This window comes from Pan troglodytes, chromosome 10, assembly GCF_028858775.2.
Source record: "Pan troglodytes isolate AG18354 chromosome 10, NHGRI_mPanTro3-v2.0_pri, whole genome shotgun sequence".
In the NCBI taxonomy this organism is placed as follows: Eukaryota; Metazoa; Chordata; class Mammalia; order Primates; family Hominidae; genus Pan; species Pan troglodytes.
The window spans coordinates 136,631,343-136,646,979 of NC_072408.2; the positions used below are offsets into that span (position 1 = coordinate 136,631,343).

At 43.1% G+C, this 15,637-nt stretch overlaps 1 protein-coding gene and 1 long non-coding RNA gene across 4 annotated transcripts in view; one reads left to right on the plus strand and one right to left on the minus strand.

The window, feature by feature from the left end:
• Positions 1-15,637, minus strand: part of TMEM132D (transmembrane protein 132D) — an 818,999-nt gene that overhangs the window by 747,905 nt on the left and 55,457 nt on the right. The window lies entirely within an intron of this gene.
• LOC107967686 (uncharacterized) lies at positions 1,703-11,116 on the plus strand. 2 transcript variants are annotated; one of them, XR_008538606.2, is made up of 4 exons: positions 1,703-1,841; positions 4,191-5,272; positions 8,267-8,472; positions 10,871-11,116. It is a non-coding gene; the product is annotated as an uncharacterized LOC107967686 (long non-coding RNA). The 2 variants fall into 2 exon arrangements; XR_010148183.1 differs by lacking the exon at positions 10,871-11,116 and having other exon boundaries at positions 8,267-8,561.

The following is a 15,637-nucleotide window of genomic DNA, read 5'->3' on the forward strand; positions in this document are numbered from 1 at the left end:
GAGGGGGAAGCTTTTGAAGCATCAACCTTGTTCCTGAAATAAGGGTAGGTGATTCTCCACACTTCATCTGAAATCATCCAAAGCCAAAACAGCAAAAAGTAAGGGTGTCTTTTCCGAGAAACCCAGAGCTTTTACCATCAATGAGAACAACTCACCCAGGTCAGATCCTGGACTGCTGCAACCAACTGAATCAAATCTCCAGCTAAAACCTCAGGTTTTAAGTTTGTCTCCTTTCAGGTTATATTTCATTACTTACTTGTGAAAAAGAATCTAGAGTGTGATCTCACTCAGCTCCAAGCCTCTCAGATACAGAGCGGCACAGAGCTCAGGCTCTGAGCTGTTTCCTTAGACACAGTGCATTTGCACTCACACCTCCATCCTCCAACTGCAAATTAAGGCTGATGGCAATATCCACTCCATTCAGTCACTGGAAGGATTGAAGAACCATATACATACATACACACATACACATACATACAAACATGTGATACACACACATATCCATCAATACATACACAGACACATGAGAGAGAGAGAGACGATAGATGACAACATACTCACTCATAGATCATCCAGAAGAGCTGTGAAAGGAAAATATCTTGGGCCCTCAAAATCACTAAAAGCTAAAAGGAAAATTCATGCTGAGAACTGCCCAGGACAAACCTGCCTCTCATTCTATTCAAAGTCATCCCTCTGCTCATTCAGACAGAGGCATATTCTGATTGCCTCCTTCGGAAAGGCTTACTAGAAACTCAAAAGGATGCAAGCTTTCCTCTCTCACCTACCTGTAACCTGGAAGCCCCCTCCCTGCTTCCAGTGTCCCTGCCTTTCTGAATGGAACCAGTATCCTTCTTCCATAAATTGATTGATGTCTCCTGTTTCCCTAAAATGTATAAAACCAAGCTGGGCCCCAACCACCTTGGGCACAAGTTGTCAGGACTCCCTGGGGCTGTGTCACAGGCACTCGTCCTTAACTTTGGGAAATAAACCTCCCAAAATGATTGGGCCTTATCTCGTCATTTTTCTCTATGTAGAAAGCACTTTATAAAAGTTAGTTATTATTATTACAACGATTATTTTAAAACTCAAACCTAAGTGTTTAACTCAGGAGTTTCAATAATTGGTGATGGAAAAGTCAACGTAGTTGGGTGTTGAGAAGTGATTTTTCTACTGCATGCTACTCAAATTTCTAAGTCACGAGAATTCAAGTGTTGGAGACACCCCAGGACTCTCTGTCTGGCTCCCCTCCTCCCCTTCCCTCCCTCCTGGGCTCAGGCTAGGAGGTGGCTCCACCCACAGGCAGGCTCTCTCTTTCCAAGCTCTTTCTCTCCAGGCTTCTAGTTTCTAGAAGTTCCACCATGAGTCCTGAAATTGAACCTCATTGGCCTGTTTATTTCTGACCCCCTGGGTCACGTACCCTCCTCTGGAGCCAGGAACTGGGACCCAGCCCACTCACCAGCACATCACTGAAGGGGTGAAGAAAGCTGGTTTCCCAAAAGGAAACTCCAGACCCCGATACCCACAGAAGAGAGAACAGACGCTGACATGGGCACTGACAGATGACCCTTTCAAGGCTGGAGTCAGGGTAGACAGCCATTGTCCCTCCCACACATGCACACCACTGAATATGCAAATGCGATTGCGTGTGTCTGCTTCCGTCACAAGGCGCAATGATATTTTATATAGAAAGACTGTGGTCTTTGATGCCAAGTGAGTGTGGGCTTGAGAGGCGCTCTGAGGCCCGACAGCTTCTGATCCCGGATGGGGATTTTGCGGCCGGTGCCTCGGCTGGCTCAGCCGTGAAAAATAAAACAGGGTGGATTCCAAACGAGACGACACACGTGAGTGCTTTGGACCATGACCTAGCGGTTTTCTCTATTACTCTGTATTCTAAGGAATGCACACGCAGTTATAACAATGATTAGCCTCCTGCTTCCAGTTTCAGTAGGAAACAGAGCTGGATTCAGAGCCGACAGACCTCACCAGCTCTCAGCTCTTCTACTGACCAGCAGAAAAACTGAGCAAGCCATTAAACCCAGGGTGCGCATCTTCCAGCCTCCCAACAAACCCCAGGCTGTTTGTGCATGACCTCCAAATAAGCACACGTTGAAGCATTTTTTTTTCTTTTCTCTTTCTTTTTCTTTTCTTTTCTTTTCTTTTTTTTTTTTTGAGACTGAGTCTTGCTCTGTTGGCAGGCTGGAGTGCAGTAGCACGATCTCAGCTCACTGCAATCTCCGCCTCCCGGGTTCCAGAGATCCCCCTGCCTCAGCCTCCCGAGTAGCTGGGACGACAGGCACCTGCCACCATGCCCGGCTCTTTTTTTTCTTTTTTTTTTTTTTTGTATTTTAGTAGAGACGAGGTTTCCCCATGTTGGCCAGGCTGGTCTCAATCTCCTGACCTCGTGATCCGCCCGTCTCAGCCTCCCAAAGTGCTGGGATTACAGGTGTCAGCCACTGCACCTGGCCGTTTTGTAGCATTTTTAAAGGGTTGGAAGAAGGAAGAGGAGGAAGAGATATAGAATAACGGAAAGAAAAGAAGGAGAGGAAAAGGGGAGGGAAAGAATGAAAGGAAGAGGAGGAAGAGAAGATGTAACGGAGGCCACATGTGTTTTACAAATTATATATATACATAAAATATTTTTGTAAAAGGATATATCATAAATATTATATATTATATTCTATAACATGGTATATAACATATCGAATAGGATATATATTTACTACGTAGCTCTTTACAAAAAAGCTTGCAGACCCTGCACTAAACCATGGAGCCTGTTTGTTTATGAAATGGGGACATGACATCCTCACAGCTTCCCCCATAGGGCCACTGGGAGCATCAAACAAGATGATGCATATCTGAGTATTTCTGTGGCTTCTGCAGCGCTAGGTCCATCCCAGCACGGCCACCTCTGCCTCCTCCCAGGCCTCTGCCCGGCAGGTGAAGGGCTGAGGTGCGCAGGCTCAGAGATAGGCAGGGGACGCTGCAGGCATTTGTTCCATTCCGCCTGTCACTGTTGCCGCAAACCCGGCCATGATCTGAGAGGAAGGCTTTCTATATGGAGCTGTCACTTTTCTGAATCCTGGGGGAGTCCTTCAAAGGCACCGTCTCCAATAATCCCACTTTTACCTGTCAGAGAGCTTGTTTTGAATTTAGTTTCAACCCCTTCAATCCAAGTTCCACCTTGCTAAGAACAAGCAAACTCATTTAACTCTTTCTAACAATCCCCCTCTACTCCCTACCTTAGCTGGTCACTCTCAGAAAGTCAACCTTGACCTATGGGTTCTTCACACTGATGCCTCTCACAAATCACAAATGCTTCTGGCCGATGTCCAGACTTTGACCTTGAAGATGCTCGTGCCTGAGTGCAGGCTGTTCTGTGGTTTAGTGTGTGCTCCACACACAACTCTACTTGGCTTTCATAGACCCCGTAGATATTTTTCCAGATAAATTATTCTTGCATTGATGTGTGACCCATGCAACTGAATTGTTTTTAATGCAGACCTCAAGTAAGCTACACTCGGAAACACACAAAGGCAAACCTTGTTCCCTTTCTGCCCTTGTAATTCCTTCCTTCACCATTAAAGAATATTTCTGGGCTGGGTATGGTGGTTCATGCCTGTAATCCCAGCACTTTGGGAGGCTGAGGTGGGCGGATCATGTGAGCCTAGGAGTTTGAGACCAGCCTGGGCCATGTGGTGAAACCCCATCCCTACAAAAAAATGAAAAACAAAAACAAAAACAAAACACAGCCAGCTGTGGTGGTGTGCACCTGTAGTCCCAGCTACTTGGGAGGAGGAGGTGGGAGGATCGCTCGAGCCCACGAGTTCGAGGCTGCTGTGAGCTGTGATCACGCCACTGTTCTCCAGCCTGGGCAACAGAGCAAGACCCTATCTCAAAAAAACAAAAAACTCAGAATATTTGTTTCATTTCATTCCTGTTTTTAATGTGAATTTGTGTTTTTCTAAGAACAAAGCTGTACCCATGTGAAATTCACAGCCCATTGCCACAGGCACTGTCCCCAATTTCAGCTCTAGTTTCCACTCCTCTGCCCATGGGCAAGGCATTTAACAAGTCGGTGTCGGTCTACAAGAAATTCCTCTCAAGCAAATAGCATAATTAGGTCTGGGGATCTCGGCTGTTGTTCCTAATGCCTACATGCCTAAAACTATTTTTTTTTTTTTTAATTCAAGCATGTCGCATATGAGCAGTACCCAGGATTCCTCACTTTCAAATGTGCTCTCCAGAAGATTCTGACACCCAGCCTGGTTGGGGAATCACTGAGGGGGTGTCATCTCTGTTCTTCCTCCCCAGGAACTTTCGGATCACTGTTCAAGGACTGAGGCCAATCCGCTCCATAAGGGATTGTAACCAAGTGGCCCAGACTTGAAACACATTTTACATTTTCCTTTCCCTTCCTTCTTCATCTCAGAATGTAGCCTGGAAATGCACTTTAAGACTTCACTTCCCTCCTTTCCACCAGGCACTCGGATGTGCTATTCTCCCTCCTCCAAGTATGCACGTACTTAGAAATTCTAGGGGCTTGTTTTGAAACAAACCAGTCCCGAGACCCAGCTGCTGCTTAAACGGAGTTATGGACAATTAGTCCACCACCACCATCGGGCCAGCATCAAGATAATGGCAACCAAACCTCAGGACAGGCAATTTCTCAAGATAGCCATTGGAACAGGGCACGTGGACCTACACCCCGCCCCCTCCCCCCCCATACCACTCCTGCATATCTCCCATACAGTTTTCCTTCCTAAACCCCCTCATTCAGCCCTGAAAGATGAATGGTCTTTTGAGGACATGAGCCTGACCATGCACCAGCTGCTAGCACTGGAATAAAGCCGCTTTCCTTCCACCACTCCTCGCTTCTGTTCTGGCCCCTGGGCAGGGAGCAGCAGGACCTGAGTCGGTTTCAGGATGAGCACGATTCCTGTGATGAAGGCATCAGGCGGCAGGGCTCACAGTGCAGACCCACAAATGGAACCCCGTCCACAGAGGGCTCAGGCCAGCACAGCGTCTTAAAATCATCTGAATCTCACCATTTTGAAGTGGAAACCACATGCTCTATTCCCCACAGGCTGCACATTGGGCCGTTTTATTCATCAGGAACTTGGGGCATGGTGGATGGAACCTATGAGCTTTTTGGTATCTGAACAGGAACTGATAAAGATGGTAAATGGATACTATGGAGAATTGAACAGAAGGGAGAGGAACAAACAGCAACGTGCCCAGATCTTAGGAAACCCAGGCTTACTGAATGAAGCAGGTAAAAAAGGAAGCCAGGATAGAGTGTAACATCAGCCGTATGCACTAGGACACATGCCCACAAGGCCATCTGTCTTTATTTTACAAAGACACAGGATATTTGAGGCTCAATAGCAAAGGCATTAGGATCGGCACCCATGGGAGATGAGAAACGGCCCTAGTGCAAGGAGATGCAAGAAAAGTAGAAAATACAGCAAGGAAAGGGCTTTGCTGGGGTTAATGACAGTCTCTCCTCAAACTGTCAGGTTAACTCAATTTTCTGTGCATGAGGTTTTGGGGTTTTGAGGGGTTCATCTTTGTTTTTGTTTTGAGATAGGATCTTACTTTGTCACCCAGGCTGAAGTGCAGTGGCGTGATCTTGGCTCACTGAAGCTTCAACCTCCTAGGTTCAAGCGATCCTCCTGCCTCAGCCCCTCAAGTAGCTGGGATTACAAACAAGCGCCACCATGTCCGGCTAATTGTTTTATTTTTAGTAGAGACAAGGTTTCACCATGTTGTCCAGGCTAGTCTCGAACTCCTGACCTCAAATGATCCACCTGCCTCGGATTCCCAAAGTGCTGGGATTACAGGCGTGAGCTACCACACCGAGCCTGTGCATGAGGTTTTAAAAAATCATGTGCAAAAAAGACTGTAATATGAAAAATTATTATGTTGGTTGGAAAAATGCTAAATCCTTGAAATGTATAGTATAGTTGTGTGATTAAACGGGGCAGGGACATCTGTGGCACACCTAATACTCACATGCCTTCCCATATTTTCCCAATGCCTTGCAGGGATGAGTCCCTGGGACCAGCTATGCTCCTACTCACTCTGAGCAGAAATGATCCAGCCCCTTCATTGCTGCAGCACCTCAGAGCTTGAGTCTGACCCTCTCGGGGCTCTCTTCCCCACCATGGGAAGGTGTGGAGCCCTCCTGGGCCAGATGGTACAACTCCCAGATGCTCAAGCTTCCATCAGCCTGTTCCCTGAGCAGCAGGACTCCACTGTCTTGTACTAAACATATAACTGAAATGAGAAATACAACTCTGTTAAGTCCTGGGATGTCCCAGTACCCAGCACATCCTAATACTCCCAACTCATGTAACTGTGTCAATGCATCAGTTGCCGTTGAATGGTTATATATTTACCTGTTAGTCATGTTTCATATGGAGTGTGAGTGCATGTCACATGTTTAATATGATTGTGATGGAGCCTCTCAAAGGAAGGATGGTTAGATCTTACGATCCTTTAAAAATCCTTTAAAAAGCCCTGTCTGCTCCAACTACCATTTCACATCTGGCTTAATCCTCCAGTCTAATGTGCTCCCTGACCTCTGCAGACATTTGGAGCTGAGACCTTGTGATCTCAGCATCCTCTTGAGACAGGAGAGAGAGAGAGTTCTCCATCAGCTGAGTCTCAGTATCTCTGCAGTGTTTCCTATGATCAGCAGAATTGGTATTTGTTAACTAAACGATTCTGATAACTAAGTGGATTGCTTGTGTCTCCAGGAATGCAGTGTGTGTGTGTGTGTGTGTGTGTGCGCGCGCGCGCACGCGTGTGTGTGTACCCCGGAATACTAACTGAGAGAATGTCATATTACCCAAGTATATGCTACATTTCATAAATGTAAAGATGTATACATTAGCTCTTTATTAAGTAAAAGTAGTGTTTCTATAACAACATAATGGCACTACCTTCCTTCTGTGTGCATAAAATAAACATCTCCCATGAATCATTAAATCATAAAAAGGGCCCCCAAAACCATAAAAAGAGATGAATTACTGCAGTAAAATGACTCTCTAGGTGTGTGTTGATATTTACACACACAGCTACTAAAATCCAGCAGTCTGAGGCAACGATTATTGTACAGTACTTATATCTCTACAAACTTAAAGATTTGGACAGCTTGTTAAAAAACACATTGTAGCTATAGCCATTTACAGACTAATTAAGGCAATCATTAACAAATCTGTCCCTCTAATTGATTCCAAATTTTGCAAAGCAAAGAAGAAAATGTAAATGAAAAAGAAATCTATTCTTAACCTACAGGAGAAAGGAATTAGGTTCAAAGACACTCTCTAGGAAACGGAAACCATGACACATTTGTTGTCGATAAACAGCGCTGTATGTGACCACTGCCACTTAAAGGAATGTATTCCAGCAATAATTATGTAATCCATGCAGTAACATATGTGCTACCCAAGTCTAGTAATTATTTTTTTATAGATGCTGCTTGCATTATTTAAAATATGCATGTTTGTGGAAAGTATTTTGTGACAATTTTCTTTGTTGACATCTCCCTAAAAGAATTTATTCTCAGGATATTCCCTTTTCATGGGAAGTAAGCCTGGAAATACCAAAACTAAACACAGGTCCACGGTGCTATTTACAAGGCAGAGAGTCCTGTACTGAAGATCTTAGTACAAAATTCACACGTCCAGAGGAATTTTGTTAAGTTGCTAGGTTTACAAACAATTGCTTTTTAAAACTTTCTACAGTTGCAGGTAAAATACAAACAAAAAACACGCACATACACAAAAAAGAACAGCACCTTTATCTTCCTCAATGAGGCAACTTCTCCAAATAGAAGCATTTATGCTTTAAAAGGTGAAAACCAAGGAGAAGTAATTTATTCCCACTCCAAACTTGCTCAGACCTTTCTAATAGTGATTTTCCCCCCACCAAATGAAAAGCTTGCTTTCAATGTCTTCGATCTGCTGTTAATATTTTTAACCCAAAACATAAACGCAGATGATTTACTTCCCAACCACACACCCATGTCTCTCTCAGAATGAATGAGCTACAGCATCACAATACTTCCTGGACTTCCTGCCTCTCCGGAGCCCATGAAATATACATGAAATGGTTTCGTGCCACCTGCAAATGAAAAAGTCAAATAAAATTTATAGTTTGGAGGCAGATTTCCAAAAACCCTGGAATGGCTAATTTAATACATCTGTCATACATAATTACACACAAAATGTAATCCAAAACATCTTTTTCTTTCTCTCTTCAGACAAGAATAAAGCAATTGCCCAGACCTGAGCTTAAATAGCTGCCCCACCAAACAACGATATTCGCCTCTGACGTTTTCATGCACCAATAAAATTTGATCATTCAACGTGCTTTTCAGGAGCAGTTGCTCTCTCCATTACAGAAACTGCTGCACTGGATTCCTGGTCTTTTTAAAGGATGACCATAAATCAGGATTAAAAGCCACGGGTGAGCTGCTGTTAACTCAGAATGTCCACACTGTCTTTCCTAAATCACTCATCAACCCAGGTATGACCAAGGAAAAAGGACTGCCCAAGGTATGCTCTAGAATAGAAAGCTTCTTTCCAACTCTCTTCCTAAAAATCTGAAAGACTGCATTTATGGTCTAGATGCAATTTGAGAGAATGCAACGGTTCCTTATCTGGAAAGAGAGAGACAAAACATTTACAAAACTTTGTCTGTCAGAGCGGCCAGTTCAGGCATTGCACTTTTCCCTAGATCTGATTCCTTAGTTACTTAAATTTTAGATTGCCCAACCCCCTTCCACTGAATCCAAAGAAAGAGGAGTAAGAAAAGACAGGCTTAACACAGATGTGGCTCTTAACTCTTGTTAAACTGGGTAAAAAATATTTGTGCCATATATGATCAAGTGTTATTTTAAATATAGAAAGAGCTCTTAGAAAGTAATCAAAAAGAGAAATACCCTAACATTGAAAAATAGTATTCATAGGATATGAATAGGAAAGAGTGATTCTCCAAAGAAAAAATGCCAGCGGCAAACAAGAACACTATTTAACCTAGTAGTAATCAAAGACAAGCAAATTAAAAGACTAATGAGATATTCTTTTTTCCCCTTAATTATAAAACTTACTGTTGGCAAGGGAACAAGATAACTGATATTCCACACACTGCTATATTCCATTTAGCAGTATAAACTGCTGTCATTGTTTGGAGGTCAGTTAAGAATAGGAACTTTTAAACTTAAAACTCTTTTTTTTTTTTTTTTTTTTTTGAGACAAAGTCTCCCTCTGTTGCCCAGACTGGAGTGCAGTGGTGCAATCTCAGCTCACTGCAACCTCCGCCACCGGTTTCGAGCAATTCTCCTGCCTCAGCTTCCCAAGTAGCTGGGACTACAGGCACATACTACCACGCCCGGCCAATTTTTTTTTTTTTTTTTTTTTTTTTTGAGATGGAATCTCGCACTGTCGCCTGGGCTAGAGTGCAGTGATGCGATCTCAGCCCCTGCAACCTTCGCCTCCCGGTTTCAAGCAATTCTTCTGCCTCAGCCTCCCGAGCAGCTGGGATTACAGGTGTGTGCCACCATGCCTGGCTATTTTGTATTTTTAGTAAAAACGGGGTTTCACTATGTTGGCCAAGCTGGTCTCGAACTCCTGACCTTGTGATCCATCTGCCTCGGCCTCCCAAAGTACTGGGATTACAGGTGTGAGCCACCGTACCCGGCCCTAATTTTTGTATTTTTAGTAGAGACAGGGTTTCACCATGTTGGCCAGGCTAGTCTTGAACTCCTGACCTCAGGTGATCCGCCTGCCTCAGCCTCCCAAAGTGCTGGGATTATAGACATGAGCCACTGTGCCCGGCCTTAAACTTCAAACTCTTAAAGTACATAGGTAGTTTTGGCCCCAGGAATTCCCCTTCTGGGAATATGCCTTAAAAAAAGACTGAGCATATTTTTAAAAACATATATGAATATAAGGAGAGCTATCACAGCACACCACTGAAAACACTACAAACACTGAACCAGTCCATAGCAGGTCACTTGGAAGACCTGAAGGGAAAGAGAATAGGAGCTTCAACAGAGGCGATCCGGACCCAAAGGAACCACTGGGTGCTGTGCGGTTACGTCTGAGGCCATCACCCGCTGCAGAGCCAAGCCTGCGGCGACTGGGAGGTGAGGTGAGCACTGATCAAACCCACCTCCCACACAGAACGTCCGTGAGTGTCTGATTCACACAGGGTTCATGCAGTGTGTCACTCCCTGGCATCTACACTCCTCTTTGCTAAACTCAAATGCATCCCTGATCAGTAAAAACTATTTTAATACACCCCCTAAATATGTGTATTATTACACCTATGAATGTACCAATATATTATGCGCATTAAAAAATATAACCTCCATTTTTTAAGTGTTTAGGATAAAATGTAAATTACATATAAATCAAAGCTCTATTTTCCTTGCACACACCCTGGGTGAGAGACCGCCACTCCCGGAGGCTCTTCTTCCTCTGCAGAACACACCTGGTGTGGTGAAAGGTGTCGGCTGAAGCATGGAGCACATCGCTGGGCTCTCCAGTGACCTTGGGCACTGCCCCCCAACAGAGCTTCAGGCCCCTCCCCCACAATGGCCCCGAGGATGCCCCTCCCAGCCTGTCTGAGGAGTCATGCCAAGTCCCTGGCACCCAGGGTTAAATTCCTTCATTTGAGCACACGTCCGGCGGCCCTTCATTGTAAGCTCTCAGTAAACGGTTCCCCGGAAATTAAAATACAAAAATTCTCCAACTTCAATCCATGAAATGAATTATAATTAGAGAAAAATAAAATGTTTTAGTTTTAATTTTCTATAATCTTAAAAAATATTTATGTATCTATTTTTTATGTCTCCGAGAAGGCACACACAGAAAGTAAAAAGCCCAGCGCGGGGGCTGCCCTCAGGCCTTCCTCCAGCAAGGAGGCTCCCAGTGCAGCCGCCCGCTTCCCAGGCCAACTCCAGACTGTGTTCCGGTCCCACCCTGGCAGCCTGGGCAACACCAGCGAGCTTCTGAAGCCACTAGCACCTCAGTTCCTCATCCTCAAACATCAAACAAGGACCCCCGCCTCATGGGATTTGTAACAATTAAATAAGACAATACTCGAATGCAATGGTTGCTTAATGCTTAATAAATATAGCATTAAAAGCTTAATAAGGAAAGCATGAAATGCTTAATAATTATCACCTAGAATGGTTATCGTCACTGATGACTAAATTTAAGAACAATCATTAGCTGAGTGTGCTGTTTGGTTACAGAACTGGGGGAGTCTCTGGCAGAGTATAGATTAAGTGTATTCAACTTTGTCACAATAAAATGTAAAAAGAATCAAATTTTGGCACTGCGGATGCATAAACACGCAGAGTTAACACATTACATATTAAATACTATATCTGACATATGCGCACACCCGTGTATATACATGATTCTACTTTTTTAAAGCCTCAACAATGGAGTTACCAAAAGTTTTCAACGTGCTCTCTACTATCCTTTTCCCCCTTGGAGAGCATCAAATCTCAAAAGGAAGAAAGAAAAGATTCACATAATTCTAAAAAAATCTATTTCTAAGATTAAAAAAGAAAAAAAAAAGAAATTGCCATAGGTGGTTGCTTCCAAGCCCTCGTAAGATTGTCTAATTAGATTGAATGAGTTTTTATTTCATTCATTCGGGGCTGAGACATGATGAAATCCCAGTTTAATCAACCCTTGGTCCCAGGGCTGCTCAGAAAAAAACTTTTCCTCAAAGCCATGAACTTCTGCCAAGAGCGTGTTAATTTTAGCTTCTGTATTTCCTTCTTCCCTCTGTAATAGTAATGAGGTGCACTGAAATGTTAATATTACTTGGGATGTTCATTTAAACTCTTTCTTAAACTTTTGCCCTAAGTTCTCTTTTTCTAATAGGCAAAGTGATGTTTTGCAAAGCGAGAGGCACAGATGGAGAACTCAGCGACGAAGCTGTGAAGGTGAATGCGTCACCGCTAAAATATTAATTGTGTTTAAATAAGAATGTCCTCTCTTTTCCCCAAAATGCCAAAGCAATCAACTCAGGAGTAGTCTACTGAATAAATGGGTTCTAGTCCTTTTAATAAAAATAAAATTAATATATAAGAAAATTAAGTAATAATAGTAATGGCTGATATTCGTTGAGCGGCTCCTAAGAGCCAGCCCCTGCTCTAAGCACTTGTGTTTTTTTTGTTTGTTTTTTGTTTTTTGTTTTTTTTTTTGTTTTTGAGACGGAGTCTCACTCTGTCCCCCAGGTTGGAGTGCAGTGGCGCGATCTCGGCTCACCGCAAGCTCCGCCCCCGGGTTCACGCCATTCTCCTGCCTCAGCCTCCCGAGTAGCTGGGGCTACAGGCGCTGCCACCTCGCCCGGCTAATTTTTTTTTTTTCTTTTTTTTGTATTTTTAGTAGAGTTGGGGTTTCACCTTGTTGGCCAGGATGGTCTCGATCTCCTGACCTTGTGATCCACCCGCCTCGGCCTCCCAAAGTGCTGGGATGACAGGCGTGAGCCACCGCGCCCGGCCAGCACTCATGTGTTTTAACCTGGATGTCTGACTCCACAATTGCAACATCTCATTTTCTCAACGTGATGGAGACCCCTGGGGACAGACACAGATTTCAGGTGGTTTAAACGCTGGCATTCAATAGGACTGGGTCGTTCTGTGAAGAAATTATTCTCTTTCCGATGTCTTGCCAATCCTACTGATGCCACTGAGGCAGAAATATTTCTCTTTTTTTTTTGGTTTTGTTTTATATTTGTTTTGAGATAGAGTCCTGCTCTGTTTCCCAGGCTGGAGTGCAGTAGTGTGATCTTATCTCACTGCAGCCTCAGCCTCCTGGGCTCAAGCAGTCCTCCCGCCTCAGACTCCTGAGGAGCTGGGACTACAGGCACATGACACCATGCCCAGCTTATTTTTTAATTTTCTGCAGAGACAGGGTCTCACCATGTTGCCCAGGCGGGTCTAGAACTCCTGGGCTCAAGCGATCCTCCAGCCTTGACCTCCCAAAGAGCTGAGATTTCAGGTGAGGGAGAGATTCCTGCTTCCTGCTGGTGTATCTTTAATTTCCCCAGCATTGCCGATCTCCCCTTTCAGCGGACACAGAGCAGGACATGGTATCTGCTAAGAGACGAGTCATCCTGTTTGCTTTTGTTGTGTTCAATTTTTAGCCTCTATTTTTCATAAATAATCCTGGCTTTCCACTTATATTAGTTATGTAAAATTTTATGATAAAATATTTTATTATTGAAAAAGTGTCTCATTACAAAAGAGGACATTCGGCAAATAATAGTACTGTTGGTTCCAGATATGGCAAAAAACGTAAAACACAAATGAGTTAAGTTTGGAAGTCTCTGACAATGTTACGAATATAGTATATTATGTAAATAGTACTGCCCCTAAGATGTTGTTTAAACTAACAGTATTTTTTTCAATATACTTGCCCATAGAGCCCACTTTTTGAAGGAGAATCTCCAGTGTGTCTGATCCACATAAGACTGTTTTCCAAAATAAAAAAACATTTTAATAAAAAAAGAATATGACCAAATAATAGATTAATAATTTTCAGAAAGCCTCAATTAGAAGATAAATCTATCTAAAATATTAGTTTATAAATACGTTGTCAAATATTTACTAGATTCTTCCTCATATAGACCATGTCAAACTTATGACACGATTCCACCCCGTAAGTGATCATAATTTCATCGAATCACAAGATATAAATCAAACACATGGAATGTAGAATGCAAAAATGATTTATTGAAAACCACTACACGCTAAATAATATTGACAGATTATTTATGCAATCAAAAACGGAAAGGATCAAAATAACCTGCAGAAACAAAAATAAGCAAACAATCTCAAGAGGTGCTGACCTTGTACGAGCGGAAACAGGGACACAGGCAGGAAGGGACCTTCACAGTATTAGAGTCTATAATACAAATACATCACATTTGTAACAACAACAACAAAAAATACCAGCTACACAAAAAAACTACTACTGACACACTACCAAAATAGATATTGAAAGACACTTTCACTACCATCTAACTGACCTCTCCCTGAACCTATCAGAACTTATCAAGTGGCCAGGCATGATGGTTCATGCTTATAATTCCAGCACCTTGAGAGGCCGAGGTGGGAGGATTGCTTGAGCCCAGGAGTTCAGGGCCAGCCTGGGCAATATAGTAAGACCCTGTGTCTACAAAAATTTAAAAAAGAAAATTTTTAATTAGTTGGGCGTGGTGGTGTGTGCCTGTAGTTACAGCTACATGGGAGGCTGAGGCAGGAAGATCACTTGAGCCCAGGAGGTCAAGGCTGCAGTGAGCCATGATCACGCCACTGCACTCCAGCCTGGGTGGCAGAGTGAGACTCTGTCTCGGAAACCAACAAATAAAAAGAACTTATGAAGTGCCATGGAACAGGCATTCTTCCATTGGGTCAATGCTAGCCCGCATATTTCAACACATCTGAAGAGGGGATAAATCTTATGAATGACATTTATTTTTAATGACATACAATAACTCATGCCAATTCATCTTTACATGCTTGAAACAATTGAGGGAAGGGGGAAGGAGAGAGAGCTTGCATGAGAAGCACATAATCTGAAGAAGAGATGAGTCTGCAAGTCACTCTGCCAGTTGGGCATTTGACCTGGAGTGTGTGTGAGATGAGGTCTCATGCCTACCCCCTCCACTCTCCGGATCCCCCATATCTCTTGTAGTGTATCTTGCCAAGACAAATGTAATCCCAATGTTTAGGGAGATTATTCATCACTATTAAAGATTCCAGCAATTTCACGGATGTTCATCTGAACAGACAAAGCTCATCGGGTTTAAAGGAAAATCTTGCAGTGCTGGACTTTCTAAGCAAAGCCTGTGAGCCCTGATGCACCTCCAAATAATGAGAAGAATGATGCTGTGCTTGGAGAAATTTCTTCAGTGTAAGCAGGTGTCTGAAGGCCACAGTAGTGAAATCAATGCTTTCAGGTCCAACAGAATCATAACCTCTCCCTTATATGGTCCCAGAACTCATCTTTTGCATTGTCAAGGGGCTGAATCACAGTCCTTAATGAACTAATACCAATAGGATTTTGAGTCACAAAATCCGCTTTCCATTTTGGCTTGGAGTGGTGGAGGTCACACTAAGCGCCATCCATTTGAAGGAAGGATAGAGTCATCCATTCATGAGACAGGAGGGATTTCAAAACATCTGGTGATGAGTATGCTCTATAATCAGCTGACATTTCTACTTCCTTTACCTCTGATGCAAGTGCAATGAGATCCAACCAACTCCCATGGAGCTAGCTGGTAAAATAATTAAAGTGCTACCTTACCCTGTGTTTTCAAAACGAGAAGTTTACCTTTTGGTGTACAGAGAAATGGTGATTTTCTTTCAATATCTAGAAGAAAAACATATGTACTCAAGGGAAATAACATGAAATTAATATGTATGGATACATATATTTAAAATACGCATACCAGGTAAATCTGTTTTGTGGCTAATATCCCAGGGCTAACTAATAATCAAAACAACACTTCCCTATAAGAATGTTTAAATGCAGATTTATGTTCCTGAGAAATGTTATAGCCTAAGAGGAACTTCTAAAGGCAGATAAAACCTGAATGTCTT